This window comes from Solanum verrucosum, unplaced genomic scaffold, assembly GCF_900185275.1.
Source record: "Solanum verrucosum unplaced genomic scaffold, falcon-dt-bn FXZP01000203.1, whole genome shotgun sequence".
In the NCBI taxonomy this organism is placed as follows: Eukaryota; Viridiplantae; Streptophyta; class Magnoliopsida; order Solanales; family Solanaceae; genus Solanum; species Solanum verrucosum.
Window position 1 is genome coordinate 286948 of NW_026020815.1, and position 17310 is coordinate 304257.

The 17310-nt window shown below is 29.3% G+C and overlaps 1 protein-coding gene and 1 pseudogene across 1 annotated transcript in view; both read right to left on the bottom strand.

The window, feature by feature from the left end:
- Positions 1 to 17310, bottom strand: part of LOC125813446 (kirola-like) — a 436501-nt gene that overhangs the window by 282958 nt on the left and 136233 nt on the right. The gene's annotated exons all lie outside the window — the stretch shown is intronic.
- LOC125813416 (kirola-like) lies at positions 1614 to 16920 on the bottom strand (annotated as a pseudogene).

A 17310-nucleotide genomic window follows, 5' to 3' on the forward strand; every position in this document is an offset into this window, starting at 1 on the left:
CATCTTCCCACTCCTATCCCGCCATCATAATGTTTTCCTGAATTATATTAAAGTTATAATTTTATTTATTTATTATCAAATATTTAAAAAAATAAAAAATTACTTATTTTCTAAGAAAATATTTTCCTTATCAAACACATCCTAAATAAATTTGGGCGACTATTGATCAATTTTGCATAATAAACTTTTGGCTTAAATCATCTGCGACCCCTTAAAATTGTCCACATAATTCATTTAGACACCTCAACTAAGGCTTGTACCTATTGAACACTCTAACCTTAAGAAATTTTTACCTATTTTACATAAACTGACAAACAGTTGAAAAATAAAAATGCGTGTATCTCAAACGTTAATACAAAATCGATTTACCAATAAAATGATGGCACGTGGTATTGTATTCAAATTTTTTTAAAAGCTCTATTTAAATAATCCAAAAAGTATTTTAAAAAATTAAAAAAGTTTTTTTTTAATTAACAGCCCCCCCCCCCCCCCCCTTTCCCTTCTTCTTCTTCGATAGACCCAATTCTAGTTTCCCCTTCCACCGGAGCTGGTGTCGGCACCAACGACTCCAGCAAACCATCGCTCTAACTCTTTCTTCTCTTTCGTTGGCGTCGGCAGTACAAAATACACTATTTCTATCCATTCAAGCTATATACTCATTCTCTTTCATTTCGATAGCATGAATATCTTTTACTCATTGCCTTCATCTTCTATCCATTAGTAACTATTTATTAGAATTGAAAAAAAAAAATAACAAACTTTTTCCCAAAAAAATCAATTCATATTTTTTCATGTAATAAATTGAGCTTCATCGAAATTTTGAGACGTAAATTAACATAAAAAAGGAAAATAAGAAGAAGAATGGCAGAGGGTGAGAGAAAGAGAGAGGAGTAGGGGGTGGGGTGTGCGCATGTGTGTAAGAAAAATGATGAAAATGGTGGAATAATAGATGCAGGGATGGGGAAGAAGATGACTGCTCCTTTTTTTTTGTTAATTAATTTTTTTCTTTTTTATTAATTCAGTTGCATAAGTTAAGGGGAAAAAAAAGAAAAAATATTATTTTTTGATAACTTAACGCGCTCAAAGAAAGTGAAGCACACGTTTTTTGCCATGTCAGCATTTTGTATCTAATAGGAATGACTTTTGAACAAATAAGGTGTTCAATTGGCACAGGGATAAGTTGAAGTGTCTAAGTAAATTATGCGGACAACTTTAGGTGGCCGGAGATGACTTAAGCCTAAACTTTTTGTGAGTGTTAATTCCCATCTTAGAACTAGAGAAACGAAAAATAAATAAATATATAAATATATGCCGGAAAGGAATTAGATAGCACATTTACAAATACAATTTGCATATGCTATTATAGTTCATTTCATACTCGAAAAGATACATAATATATCGTACAATACATCCGATATATTCTTTATTTTTAACACAACATTACTAATTTTGACACGCTAGCTAGAATTAGCCAATATTACAAAATATAGTATATATTTGTAACACAAACACACATATATATATATAGATATTCATAAATTCACACGCGTGTACACGTAGACATACACAAATACGTAACGATAAGAACTATCAGATACCAGATTGATCTTGTATTATTTGAGAAGATGACCCTCCATTTCCTTGATCAAATTAAGGAGGAAACCAAATGGAACAAGAGGTTCTGGGGTGTCTTCAGTTTTTTTCTCATATATAAATGAACATGTAGTCCACTCATGTTCACATGCTGTGATAATAGTAAGAGAATCATACAACTCTAGCAGATCTCCTCCAATTACCTTCCAAGTGATCGATTTCTCCTCAGGATCAATTGCCTCAATCACTTCCTTAACAATTTTATCCTTTTCAGATCCGTCTATAAACATTAAACAAAATAAAATATCAAAGTCATTTCCTCATAAAAAGATATCAATATTCAAGAAAGCTTAAATACCTGCAAGAAAATATTTTTTGCTCATAAGTGAATGAAGGTTTTTTCCCTTTTGGTGTAAAAATATTTTACAAAAAATATATTTTATTGTTACTACCAAATAACATCAAATAATTTATTTTTGAAATACATTTTCTTGGTAAATGAATTCATATATGCCAAATATACCTAATTATAGAAATTATATTGATGCAAGGGAATCATAGTATGTTACCGTCATTATATGTCCAACTAACTATCGAGCCAATCTTTATGCTTTCACCTTCATGATCCATCTCAAAATGATTAATCTTGGTTATGTTGGGTACATTTCGAGGATTGACGTGCAAAATATCATGAATCAAGTGTCCTCCACACTTAACCTCTATCGAACCAATCAACTTGCCTTTCAGACCCATTTTTTTTCTTCGATATAGCAAAAAAATGAAAAATAGATGGTGATAAATTGGCTAAATTTCTATTCTTTATATAGAGTAATAATTCAATTATGTGTGCATGTGAAAGCTATGATGTATAACTATTTAAAACGTGATTACAACATATCATAAAGGTTGGGACAAGAAGTTGGTGAGAATTAAATGTTCGGATGTACTTATAGCTCCCGTCTCATATTAATTGTTTATTTTACTAAAAAAAATAGTTATTTCAAATTATTTATTAATTTAAATAATTATGATTCTGTTTATTTTACTAAAAAAAATAGTTATTTCAAATTATTTATTAATTTAAATAATTAAGATAGAATCATGTTAAAATATTTATCCTTATAATTATTTATTTTTGAATTGTAAATAAATTTGTAAAATTCCAAAAAAAACATTGGAGTTAATTCTCAAAACAGCACCAATGTTTTTTAAAGACTATAATATCACTCAGTTATTAGAACTATTTTTCTCAAAATATACTAAATATCACCAAAACGAAAACATCCTTTTCTATTAATTGGTATATATACCATATTAAATTAAACTCTGATGTTTAAAAATTAATTTATTTAACTCATCAAACTAATATTATAACTCGATTCAGTCGATATAATGTGTTTACTACGTAAAAGTTTACTTAACACTCGTGTTTATACCAATCATAATAATTTAATTTAATTAAGTCATCGACTAAGGTGAAAAAAATACATTAATTGATTATTTACAGTTTAGTGATAAGATTATGAGAGCAACCGACACCTCTAGTCAAAGTGTCAAACAATGTGATCTTCATTTTTTTTCTGGTGAAAAATAACTTCAATCATTAAAATGAGGAAAATATTTTTAAATTATTTAAAATTATAAGATGATCAAATCCCCTATTAATTTTTTGGATTACTATCTTACCTCTGTTTTGGTTATATATTTTTCAATGAATATTTAGAAAATTTTCATATTTGAATGCACTTATATACAAATTCAAAACTGAAAAGTAAGTTGAAAACAAGTTAGGTGCATTTCATTATGATATTCTATTCTAAGCTGTTTTTTTTTCAAATTTAAAATATAACTTTAAGTTGAATTTAATTTTTAATGATCAAACACGATTTTCATATAAAGTAAGAGAATATTTCAAAAAAGTGAATATTATTTTTAATTTTATGATGAATCAACTCATAAGTAAAAATTGAGAAGATATGAATTATGATAGTGGATTTTTTTAATGTACGATAAATAGGAAAAAGGTGAAAAAAAAAGAATATGATCCCCAACTAAGATAGATATTTAGGTTAAAATATTTATATGACTTTAGGAATAGTCAATATAAATTTTAATCTTTACCTTATTATAATATTCTTATATTTTAAATCTTTTTTTATTATCTTTATTTTACAATTTCGTGTAAATTTTAATTTAATCATTACTTTTTGAATTATTTTTGTTCTTAGATGACAATATTACATGGATTGGATGAGTTTGATGAATCTTTACAATTTTTTTACTTTTACATATTATATTTAAATCTTTTTAAATTATCTTTGTTTTATAATTTCATCTGTAAAGTTTAATCTAATCAATACTTTCTGAATTATTTATTCTTAGATGTCAATATTATTTGGATTGAGTTAAATAGTTTGAAGAGTTAAGTAATTTTATTAACTAAAAAAATAAAATTTAGTGTGACATGACATGCCAATTAGGAGAGAATAATTTTTTTTGTGTTTAATAAATATATAATTCAAGGAAAATAACAATAGTAGTCCTAAATGAAATAAATATGTGCAAAAAGCAAACTCAAAAAATTTCTTAAGTGGTCGATTAGTAAAATAATCTTTCTTATTTATGTTTTCCAAGAAATATGTAAAAAATAAAGTGTACAACTAATTTGAAACAGTAGGAGTATTTGTTTTACCCATAGATTCTAATTAGCTATGAAGAGCTTGTACAAAATACTATCCTCTACATATTTGTATCACATGTTTTTGATGTGGTTTGAATAGACAAGATTGAATTGGATATATATGTATTATTATACGATATTGGTTAATGCTCTCCACCTATTGATTGCAGACTTGATTATTAATATATCGATAGGTTCAATACGGATTGAAATAGGAATTGATTCAAGAGGAGCCAATAAAAAAAAGATTCTATGTTAACTCATTTTGAGTGTATTTGGGTTTACTTTATTTAATTTAATTTATATGATATAGTTTTAAAAAGAGATTAAAGTCTTAAATTTATAATGTTAAATATATCATAATATTTGTAGGGTATAAAATTTATTATTACGGATAATAGGAAACTAAAAAGTTAATTATGGCAAATATGTGTTATATATTTAATATACATAATTATAGTTTAAAAGAATTATGATTCTTAGTTATACTTAGGATTTTATAACAAATTTCTCTTCTTTCTCAATCAATGGATCCCCTCCCCCCCCCCCCCCCCCCACATATCTCCTTCGTCACCCCTTTTTTTCGTCCCCTCCCTTTTTAGCTCTCTCTTGTATAGAAACACAATCAACAACAAAGGAAGTAAGGGTCTAGATGAGATATAAGCGATACAAATTAGCTGAGAAATGGTAGATAGATCTTTTCTTCCTCTACTCCTCTTTGATTTAATACTCAGACTCCCAATATCAATGTTTGGATGAGGGAGGAATATAATATTGTATAAATCATATTTTAAAAGAGTATACAACATATGATACAAATGTATAACAAAGATAAAATACAATTGAATATATTGATGCAAATTTATAGCTAGTTGCATATACTCAAATACATGGATACAAAGTGAATACACTAGATATAATTATGTTTTAAGACAATTATATTTGTTGATATAAGTGGTATTCGTTGATATAAGTTGTATTCGTTGATACTTGATACACTTGCTACAAAATTAATACCCAAGGAACAAATACACTTGACATTTATTGATACAATTTGATATAATTGTGTTCATTAACACAAATTATATTTGTTAATACTTGACTTGTATTTATTGATGCAAATCAATTGTATAGTATAAATTGATAAAACCTGATGGAACATGCTATTTGGAGGAAAGGAGTGAACAATGAGAGAGAGAGAGAAAGAGCAAATGGCATATTTTTCCTTTGTATATCATTATTTTTTAATATTAATTTTTTTTATGTGCATGTCATCATATTTTTGTAATAGTTATGACGTGTCATTAAAAAATAATGTGGAATTTTCACGTCTAGTTAGTTATATTATACGCCTATTGATTGGATGAGCAACAAAGTCAAGTACGAAGATCTTTCAGGTCATTCCGCTTTTATGATATAAAAGTTTTTATTTTACTTTTTTATTATGCATAAGTCATTTAAATTTAAGGGTTATCACGCAAAAATATTTTTCTATTTTATAATACATAAATTACATCTAATTTTAAATTTATCACATCAAAATAAACTTTTAAATTTTTTATCACATAGAGTCATTTAATTTTGCCTAACTTAACAAAAAAAAGTATCACCAAAAAAAATTGTATTTAACACCATTTATATGACATGACACTTCAGAATAAGTTAATTACATTGAGAAAATCCAAAAATCTGCCTTAATATTTTGCTTAATAATACTTATGTTTCTTGTGGTTTATGATATACATATACTAGCTTTGTTTTGATTCTTTGTAATAATTTTAACTTATTATCGTTAATTAGTTTTTAAAAAGTAATTTAACTATTTTGACCTTACTAATATGCGTACTTTTAAAAAAAAAAAGTAAATTTCATATATACGTTTGTAATTAACAAAAGATTTTTTCTTACAGAATCAAAGAAACCAATGGCAAACATGATTTTGAAGAAGGTCTCTGAATTAATTCATTACATTTAATATTGTTTTATTGAGCTAATTAGCTATTTTAGAGTGTCATATCATATTTTTGGTACAAAATATAAAAACATCAAGAGAAATATACATTTTAGTAAACTTAGACAAAATTAAATATTTTCATGCGACATATATAATTTAGATAAAAATGACTTTTACGCGGTAAACATAAAGTTAAATGACTTTTATCCGGTACTCCCTCAGTTCCTATTTATATGTCACCATTTTAGATTTTACATTCCTTAAGAAATTAGGTTGGTTTACCATTCTACCCTTATTTAGTGTTCTCTTGTAGAGTTGTAGTCAAATTTTCAATAAATAAACATAAATTAATTTATTTTGATTAATTAAATTAACAAGTGAACATTAATTAATCATTTGGTTTTTTCTATGTTGGTCAAATTCATACTTTCAAAGTTAATAACACTCAAGGGTAAAATAGGAAGAATAGTGCTATTTATGTAATGGTTTTGTGAAATGACAAGTACTCTCCTCCGTTTACTTATATTTGTCATGTTGCGCTTTTCAAAAGTCAATTTAACTAATTTTTAAAGTTAAATTAGATTACATTATTCGATATTTTAAACAGAAAATTTAGATATTCAAAAACTATAAAAAAAGTACTACAAATTACAATTTTTTACATATTAATATGATGAAAAAATACATCGTAAAATGTTAGTCAAAATTCTTATCGTTTGACTCTAAAAAAGAAATCCATGACAATTAAAAGTGGACGGGGGAGTATCGAACATTTATTTTTAGTAAGGACGACATGTAAATAAAAATGGGGAGTATAAAATAGAAAAATAATCTTTGTCTAATAACCTTAAAATTAAATGACTTTTATATGTAGTCAAAAAAGGTCTCTTGACTCATTCGGGATGGCCCTGTTGGTTTAGAGGTGGTCATCCACACGAATGACTCGAGATAGATCCCCCCTCAATGTCTTCCGAGTTGAGCATGTCGCACTAGTGCGGTTTACATCCCTTAATTATGTGATTTGTAAGCTATTACACTGTGGAGGGTTTACCCGTGCGCATAAAATGCTCATCCGTAGGACAGAGCCTGTGACAGAGATTATAGCGACTGTGTATTATGACGGAGTTTTTTAAAAAAAAAGTTTTTTATGATAAACACAAATTGAATTACTATGGTCCATGTTGGTCCATGTTGACATTTATTTAGTATAAAAATAGAAAAATAATTTGTGTGATAACCCCTAAGATTAAATGACTTTTATGTAACCAATAAAAAAACAATCTTTTGTGTGATAAACGTCAAATTAAATGACTATGGTCCATGTTGAATTGATTGCTAACTTCTTTTTTTTCAGTATTAATTTCTTGAATTCAATTTATTGTTGTACAATCTTCAACTGTTGTGATACAATGAACACGTTTATGTTTTTCACTTTTCCTAATAGGAAAATAGACATGTTGTGGTACCTATCGTTTCAATTTATTTGTGAATTTAATTTGATATAAAATTTAAGTAAATATGATTTTTGAATTTTCTAATTTTAAATGAAAGATATGTTGAATGTACTAAAATATTATTTGATTTTGTATTTTTAAATACGTGAAAAAAATTGGAATTAAGAAATTATATATATATATATATATATATATATATATATATATATATATATAAAGAATTATTCTTTTTAATTTTTTTTTCTTTTTTAAATGAGACAAACAAATTGAATAGATAGATTTTAATAAGATTGAAAGCCACATTCTTGCCTAATTTAAAAGCAAGAATTTCAGTAAAAAAATTTTTTGGGTCAATTTAAAGTGTCAAATACATTTGTTTAATCTTTTCCAGAAATATACACAGATAACTATTTAATTTTTTAGCCTCATTAAAAAAAGTTGTACAAAGATACATATTATTTTATTCTGGTAAATAACTGAAAAAAGAAAGTTTTTATGCTTTTACAAAGAACTAAAAAGATTAAGGTGCAAATCATTAAAAATGATAGGATAAGTCACACAAGAGCGCATAAATTAGAGGTGCAAATCGCAAATTACTCTAATTCTTAGGATTTCTCCTCCTCTTCCCATTGTTGGTAGTTGCTGCTACTTACGTGTATTTTCAAAAACTGAAAACTAGTGTGGCCTCACGTACGTATAGGGGCGGAGCTACCCTTATCCGTCCTTTCATCAGAAAATTATGTTGTATAGATAGATCAAATTTTATTGGTATATCTATATTCAATATTATAAATCTCAATTTTTATAAAGATACATTTTAAGTATCTTTGAACTAATCTTATAGTATAAAACATTTTTTTACATTATTGGTGCATTATATAAACTATTGTCACGACCCGAAAATGGATGTGATGACACTCGTCTTATCCCACCAAGACAAGTTAGCTTAAAACTCAATCATTACAATAAAATGCGGAAATTTTATAATCAACTCAAAAATACCCCCAAAATCTGATTGTCACGTGTACAAGCCTCTAAAGTATTACAATTGATTCAAAAGAAAACACAAGTCTAAAATGACATTGTTTCTAGAATAGAACAAGATCATAAATAGGAGTAAGAAGGTCGCTGAAATGACAAACATCTACCTCACAAACCTCCACGAGAAGCCTTGGAAAAGAAGAGAATGACAAGTACCACAAAAATCCAGGCACGTAACCTACAAAAATTTGTAGAAGCAAGGGGTGAGTACCAAACCACACGGTACTCAACAAGTAAACCTCTAAACATGAGCTAAGGGGATAGAATACGAGTAGTACTCCTTACACCCCAACCGAACCTTCACAACTACAATCTGTATACAACCAGCCCAACCTAACAGTTCACAATTTACAAGCACATAGCTTAACACAACACTCTAACAATTTCATATTCTCAACAACAACAGTTTCATATCCTCAACAACAACACTCTAACAATTGCATATCTTCAACAACAAGTTCAATATTCATCAGTTACAAGTTCCACGGAAAGGCACTCACAAGATCAGCAACACACAAGATCAAGTTCACCAATCATAAAGAAGTGCAATGCAATGTCAAGTATAGTGATGCATGTCTGACCTAATGATACACACCCGCTGTCTCTCAGTCCGGGACCCATGGGGGACTTATCTGTCCATGCATCCATCGCGGCGTGCGATACGACCCTCGATAATAGTAACCATCGCAGCGCGCGATACGTCCCTCGAAATATAGTATCCATCACGGCTCACGATACGTCTCTCGAAATGGTGCATCCTCTTTAATTTCTTATTCTTTCTCAATTCACATAACACTTATCACAGCCATGTCTCAGAACAATGCAAATGACATATTCACACAAATAATTAAGAGATGACCAATTTAATAACATTACACAATTCACATCAACACAATCATGATACAACATTCACAATGATTCAACAAGCCTTTCAAACCATTCTCAACACATCACATATAAACAATTAATCACATTGCCTTTTATTACCCCTTTTCATCATTAGAATTAATCAATGTGGACAAGTCAACCCATCACCAAGTCTCGTTACCCCCAAACACATATTACAAGGAAATACACGAATTCCATACACTTAACAAGGGTTTAGAAAATCACTTGCCTCAAATAGTCGAACAATCACTCAATGACTTGAGCCTTTCTCTTTTGTTGGACTTTCAAATAAATACAATCATTTCAAATAAATAATCACAATAAGCTTCCAAAACTAACAACATTCATATTACTATAGGTCTAATCTAGACCCAAAAACATCGCTCAAATCTACAATCAAATACCAATATTATTAAAACTTGATTTATGAGCTTAAAGAACCCTAAAATTACGTGAAGCAGTTTACCCTCTGTTGATCCGTGTTCACGCCGCACGCAGGTTAGTTTTCTGCTCCTCCTCTTTTTCTTTTCTTTTTTTCTAAATTAACTATGTATTAACAATAATAATTTCTTACTAACCTATTTTAATATTTTAGGCTTGGCCCATTATTTTTAACAATAAACAAATCACCCGCAAATTAATTAATTATAGTTAAATGACTATTCAAAATTATCAAAAATGACCTTTCTGTAATGACCCTAAAGGTCATTTTTGGAAATTTTCATAAATGACCGTTTTACCCCTCCCGATAGTTGCCCCAAGTCCTAATTGTTGTATTTTCGAAGTTGGTTTGAAAGAAAATTGATGAAAAGTTGAGTTTTTGGAAAGTTAAGTTTTTAAGAGTTAAAGTTTGGTTAAAAGTGCTATTTCGAGTCATTTGGAGTTTCGAGACTCGAATCGGATTTTCGTCAATTCCAGCAGTTTTAAAATGTCGAAACGGGTCTATGAGAATTTACGGAGTCAAATTTGGAGTTAAAACGAAGATTTGAGGTCCTAAGTTGCAAAAATTGTGAAATTTTGATCAAGAGTTGACTTTGGTCAACAAACGAGGTTCCGGTGCTCGAAATGGAATTCCGAGGGCACCGTTGGATTCAGGGGGTGATTCTAAGTCTAGAATGAGTCTTGGTTGAATTTTTAGAGGCCCCGAGTGCGTTTCGAGTTTTTGAGCCTAAAGTTAGTTTCTTGACGCCTTATCGGATACTGGGTCAAGGAGACCTCGAATTCAAATTCCGACGATTTCATTGAGTCCGAAATGTCTTTTTCAAGCTAGTAGCATATTTGGTTTGTGTTCGGGAAGTGTCAAATGAGTTTTGGGTGAGCTTTTAAGCTTCTTGGATGCTTTGACACTATTTCAGCAAATTGTGGCAACTAAAGGGTTCATTATTCATTTTAAAGGTCGAAAAATTATTCCGAAAGTTCTGAAATTTTGAGCATGAATTATAGGACTTATCTGCAAATTTTGGGTGCATTTTCGCTAACCCGAGATTGTACTTTTATCGCAAATAAAAAATAATTGTTTACCGAGTAGAAATGATATTTGACTGGGCAACGAGCATGAAATTGAACTCCGATTGAACGAGCAGGTCCGTATCATTATTTAAGACATTTACAAAAAAAGAATCGGTTAATTTCACTATCGTATGAGGAAATTACGGCATTTTTAGTGAAAGATTAACTGCTGTTTTTCTGGTGCATAACAGCCATGTACTGTTATAAAAATCTCAGACTGTGTTCATTTGGTATTTTGAGCATATCGGGAGTTCTAGAGATCGAAATGGAGTGATTCTTATGGGTTTCTTCTTGAATTAATATGAGGGTTAGTATTCAATCTTCAATTTGACATTTTCTCATAATTTCTTTATCTGGTTTTTTTTCCTATCCGTAAATCTCTTAGGAAAAATTGGGGTTTTATCGATTTGGACTCCCTTTTTGATGAAAAAGGTATATTTACAATCCTTATGTTATGGGTAAACTGATTTTAACATAAAATTATTGATTCATCGATTATTTTCATCATATTAACCGTGTACAATTTAGACTTTCCCGGTAAAGTTAAAGTTTGATAAATTGAGAATTTCAAGGTCGATCTTAACTCCGTTTTTTATGAAATTTCATATTTGAACTTATCTAAGCATGAGTAAGATGTTTTTCAAGAGATATTTCATTTTCGAGTCAGGGTTTCAGATCCGAATATTTTAGGCTTCTTCAAGAACGTGAATTTTCCTTCAAATTGAGTTTGTGAATTGATTTCAACTCCGTTTTCAAATTGGTTTTCACTATTAGCTTCCAAATACTTTAAGGATCATTTTACATAAAAAAAATTCCAGATTTGGGTATCGTTTTCCGGTATGAGACTTTTGGACCGTTTTGCCATTTTCCCCTAAATTTCTTGATTTTGGTGTCATTGGACTCGAATTGTGATTGTGAATAATTGTTTGAATAGATTATCGTGATCCGGATTATACTCGGAAAGGAAATGTTCAAGTCAAGTAACTTTTGGAGTTCGTTTTAAGGCAAGTGGCTTCCAAACTTTGTAAAACTCTTAGACTACGCATGACTACTTTCCTAATTGTGTTGGGGGAGTAATGGGGATTGAGGATGGGTTTTATTTTTTGATTGAAATTGTTGTAAATGAAAGATGGGGAATAAAACGAGTTAAATGTGTTATATGTGACTTGAATTTGTTGAATAAGTCATGTGGTAACTGATATTGAGGGGATAGAAGAGCATGAGTAGGCTATGATTGATACAGACATTGATGTTGAGACATGTGATGTGTAATACTATGATGTGGTCTTGAGATGATTGTGATTGATAACATGTGCATATTCATTATTCATCACATGTGTGAACTATCTGTTGCATGAGTTCTGAGACACTGATATGAGGATGGATGGATATGAGACACAGTTGAGACTAACTCCGGCTAGAGATATATGAGATGGACTAGCTCCGGCTAGCGATTTGGATGCCGATGGGATCTGGTTCCGACGGTGATACATGGTCCATGTGTGGCCCCCATGGGTTCTGATTTGAGTATTCAGCGCTGACTGATTACGTCAACAGATGTGTATCGTAGGACAGACATGCATCACGACTACATGACATCATTATTGCATTTTGCATCGCATTTGCCTTATCTTTGTCTGTGATGTGTGGATTGTATCGGTTTACCCTTCTTATGTGGAATTTGATCTACTTGCTCTTATTTGTTGATCTGAGGTTGATGAGGATATACTGTTGGTTCTGGCTGTTGAATATGATCTGTTTAGTATAGGTTGGTTGGTTTGCTGCTAGATTGAAGTTTCGGTGGTTCGGCTGGGATTGAAAGGAGTTATTTGTAGCTGCTAGTTTTGCTTAGTTTAGAGTTACTTGCGAGTACCTGTGGTTTTCGGTACTCACCCTTGCTTCTACACAATTGTGTAGGTTGACAACTCTCTCTCAGATTTGGCTTAGTAGTTTCTTTAGCAGATTGAGTTTCGGGACATACTCGAGAGGTAGCGGTTCATTCCAGACGTGCCCTTGAGTTATCTTTACTTTCAGTTTTGTTCTATTCGAGAACTATACTCTGAGACTTGTATATTTTTATTCGAATTCTGTATTTAGAGGTTTGTACATGTGACAACCAAATTCTGGGTAGTGTTGAGTCTTAATTAAAGTCTTCCGCTTATTTATTATCTTTTATTCTCGTATTTCTACTTCTCTATCATTGTGGTTGGGTTAGGCTGACGTGTCCGGTGGAAAATGGACACGTGCCATCACATCTGGATTTGGGGTGTGACACTTTCGGATCCGGGTCATTATAACTATACTCCTTAGGTGTACATAAGTAATCTTATAAATTGGATCAAATCTAAGAATAATTTAAATTGGATTTTCGAACCCCCACAGAATTGTAAAGAAGGTACTACTAGAGGCTCATGATTCCATTTTCAAAGTAACCCTCTTCCCCTCCCAATGTTACACATCTTATGTCAATAAGTTATTTGTTATTTCGGGGTAGTCTTCCCACGTCTTTTGTCCTTTCCCACCTTCTATCCTTTGCGATTTGTTTTCTTTTCTCCTTTTATCCATTTTTTTCCTCTTAATTTCCTTTTCTTTTTCTTTTTTTTTGTTAGTTTTATCTTCTTCTCTTTTTTTCTCTTTCTCAATATTAGTTTGTGGTCTTTTTTTTTTTTTTTTTTTTTAAATAATAAAGTTCTAAATAGTGTTTAAAAATAAAAATATTAGGGAATTATTATTAGACTAATAATATGGAAAAGATAAAATATTAGACTATCATAAGTAATTTTACATAATGTTGAAGTCACTAATTCATTGCTTAGAATCTAAATTAATAGAAAATAAATTTTATAAGAAAATATTCTTTTGCAAACGAAAATAAAATTTATATCTAAACGGTGACTCTACTTTTTATTATTTCCTTTATATATAAAATTTGGTAAAAATAATATAATAAAAATTGAATTAAGATTAAATTCTATTTATTATAAAAAAATTTCTTAAAATAACATTTCTCAGTACTCAATGACACCCCCATTGTATGCAACATAAATTGCTATAGTATCATAGATGACTTATTCACTTATTAAAAAAAAAAACCTCATTAGTCCTGTATAATGCTCACATCATATATATTATAGGAAAAGGGTCTGATATCCTCCAATTTTGTTATTTAGAGTCGATATATCCCTTGTTATGAAAGTGACTCATATATACCCCTACAGTTATTCAAATGACTCACATATACCCTTTTCCTCTGACTGAAATCAAAAAATAATAATTTTAATCTAATTATTTAATTAATTTTTTGAAAAAAATATAATCCATGTGGGGTATATCTGATCCTTCTCACACATACGCTTTTTTTTTGTTTCAACGAGTAATTTAAATTTATTATTTTGATGGTAAAATTTATTTATGTTTCACTAATTTTCTTTAAAAAATTATTATAGATGCCCCAATTTTTTTTTACAAATATAAAAACTAAAAATTACAATAGGGCCGCAAAAAAAGAGTTTTAATTTTTTTTATTTACACTAAAGAATGAAAGAAAAAAAAAAATAAGAAACTCAAATAATGATAATCAAAGAAGTCAAAAAATAATTTATGCATGAAAAAGATTAATATATACCTTGAACTTTGCTTGAAGGATCATATATACCCCTACATTAATTTTTAAAAAATATATAAAGTCAAAAAAAATAAAATAAAAGTAGTTTTTTCACTTCCATTAGATGAAAGGTATACGTGAACTCCTTTTGTAACGATAGGGGAATATGTGAGTCATTTGTATAATGGTAAGGGTATATATGAGTCACTTTCATAATGAAGATATATCAGCTTTAAATGACAAAGTTGAGAAGTACATCAGCCCCTTTTCCTATACTATATATTGACAAGATAACATGATTAATGGACATATTCATTCATGGAAAAATTATAGAAATCCCACCTTTTAGTTTACTTATTACCATTATCCCCTATAAGTTTTACAAATTTCCAAAATCCCTCATTTTCGCGCATCAGATTAGTGTATCTCGCGCATCAGATTAATGTATCAACGCTTATATTATTGTATCTTGCGCATCATATTAGTATATCTATCATGTATAAAATGTACATCAGATTAGTGTATCATGTATAAAATATAATGTATCTTACTTAACGATTAATGTATCACGCGCATCAAATTAATGTATCAGCGCTTATATTATTGTATCCGTTTGAGGGATTTCTGTAATTATAAACTTTTAAGGGGTAGATTGTAATTTTACCTTAAAAGTATGTGATTTCTGTAATTTTTCAGAAGGAAAATACAATTATGAAATGAATTATTTTTTATGAAACCATATTTGTATATGATATATATCACATAGATATCATAGAGGACTGAGCTCATTTTTAAAGAATGAATCAGTCTTTTATGACATTTTGTATATATCATATGATCAATCATTCATGATCATTACCTTGTCATTGTATTCTATATTAATCAATACTACAGAAGGGACATTTTATAAATGTTATGCCCAATCTTAGAACTATAGAAAAACAAAATAATTGACAGAAAAACAATGGGAATAATTTCTTTGAAATATATATTGTTTTTGTTATAGATTTTTTTATAGATAAATTTCAAACTTGCAACTATTCATAATATCTTACATTTATCAAACATTGGAAATACAATCCCTAGAAGGAGAGGGAGTGCATATATATGTATTATATACATTCTTCAAACATAAAGTAATTTATTTCACACAATAGCTAACTAGTTGGAACTAGCTAGCTAATATAACACAAACACACAAATATATGTATGTGTGTAAACATACACATATGCTTTTTATTCATATGTATAACTATGGCTCCATTGTATGGAATTGATGTTCTATTACTTGAGGAGGTGACCATATCTTTTGTTAAACCAATGACAAAACCCAATAGACCAAGAGGCTCTGGGGTTTCTTCAGTTTTCTTCTCATACAGAAATGTCCATGTAGTCCATTGCTGGTCACTTGATATAATAACAGTAAAAGAATCGTACAACTCTAACAGTTCTCCACCAATTAGTTTCAAAGTGATTGATTTAGTTTGAGGATCAACGGCTTCAATAACTTGCTTTGCAATCTTATCATTTCCATCTACAATCATTGAAGTCGAAAACATAAGAGATATTTATTAGGCTACTCCATCTTTTAAACCCTCATAAAAGATGTTTACAATCACAATTACATATATTTAGCTCATTTCTTTAGCTTTTTCTTTGATTTTCATAATTTTCTCCAATGAAATCTGTAAAATATTTGTACAATATCTTACGATATTTGATTGGTAAGTGAAAATATTTTATGAAAAGTATATACCCCACTAAAGTTGAATCATATTTCAGAAATTAGAGTTTTATGAAAAAAAAAATTATCATAAAAGATTAATAATGTCAAATTATTAGCTACAGAAAGCAAAGACGACATTAATTCAGAATTCATCAAATAACCTTTTTGTGAAAAACACTATATATCTTGGAAGTTGACTTTCTCCTAAAATCAAACACACCTAAACGTAAAAAAATTGATTCATATGTAGAGAGAGGAGAGAGTGTGCATATATTACCATAGTTATATTTTCAGCTAACAACTGAACCAACCTTTATAGTTTCACCTTCATGAAATCCAAAACTTAGTATCTTGCTAGGGATTATGTTGGGTATAGTATGAGGTTTGGTGTGAAAAAGGTCACGAATTAAGTGTCCTCCAATCTCCATAGTGCACTTCTATTGAAGCAATTAACTTACCTTTCACACCCATATATATATATTTTTTTTTTGGGTATACTAAAAATGCTTTTACAAAGAAATTAAAGTGATGATAAAATAATTAAAAATCGTAGTCTTTATATAGATTTTATTTAGATGTACAAAAAGTTATATTAAGACATATCATGGAAAATTAGAGCTAGGCTGTTAGCCTATTATGGAGAAAATGCCAAAAATGGTCCATTATATTAGGTTGTAGCCTGGTAGGTTTGGAATAGTCTCATAACTATTATTTGAGTAGTCTTGGTGTTTTAAATTTGTCAAAAATAAATATTTTCGTCACCAGATATTAATTAAACTTAATTATTAAAGTTAATAAAAATAAAATATATTTAACAAAAACTCACATTTGAAAGTACAGATTTTATAGTTTATGTTATTT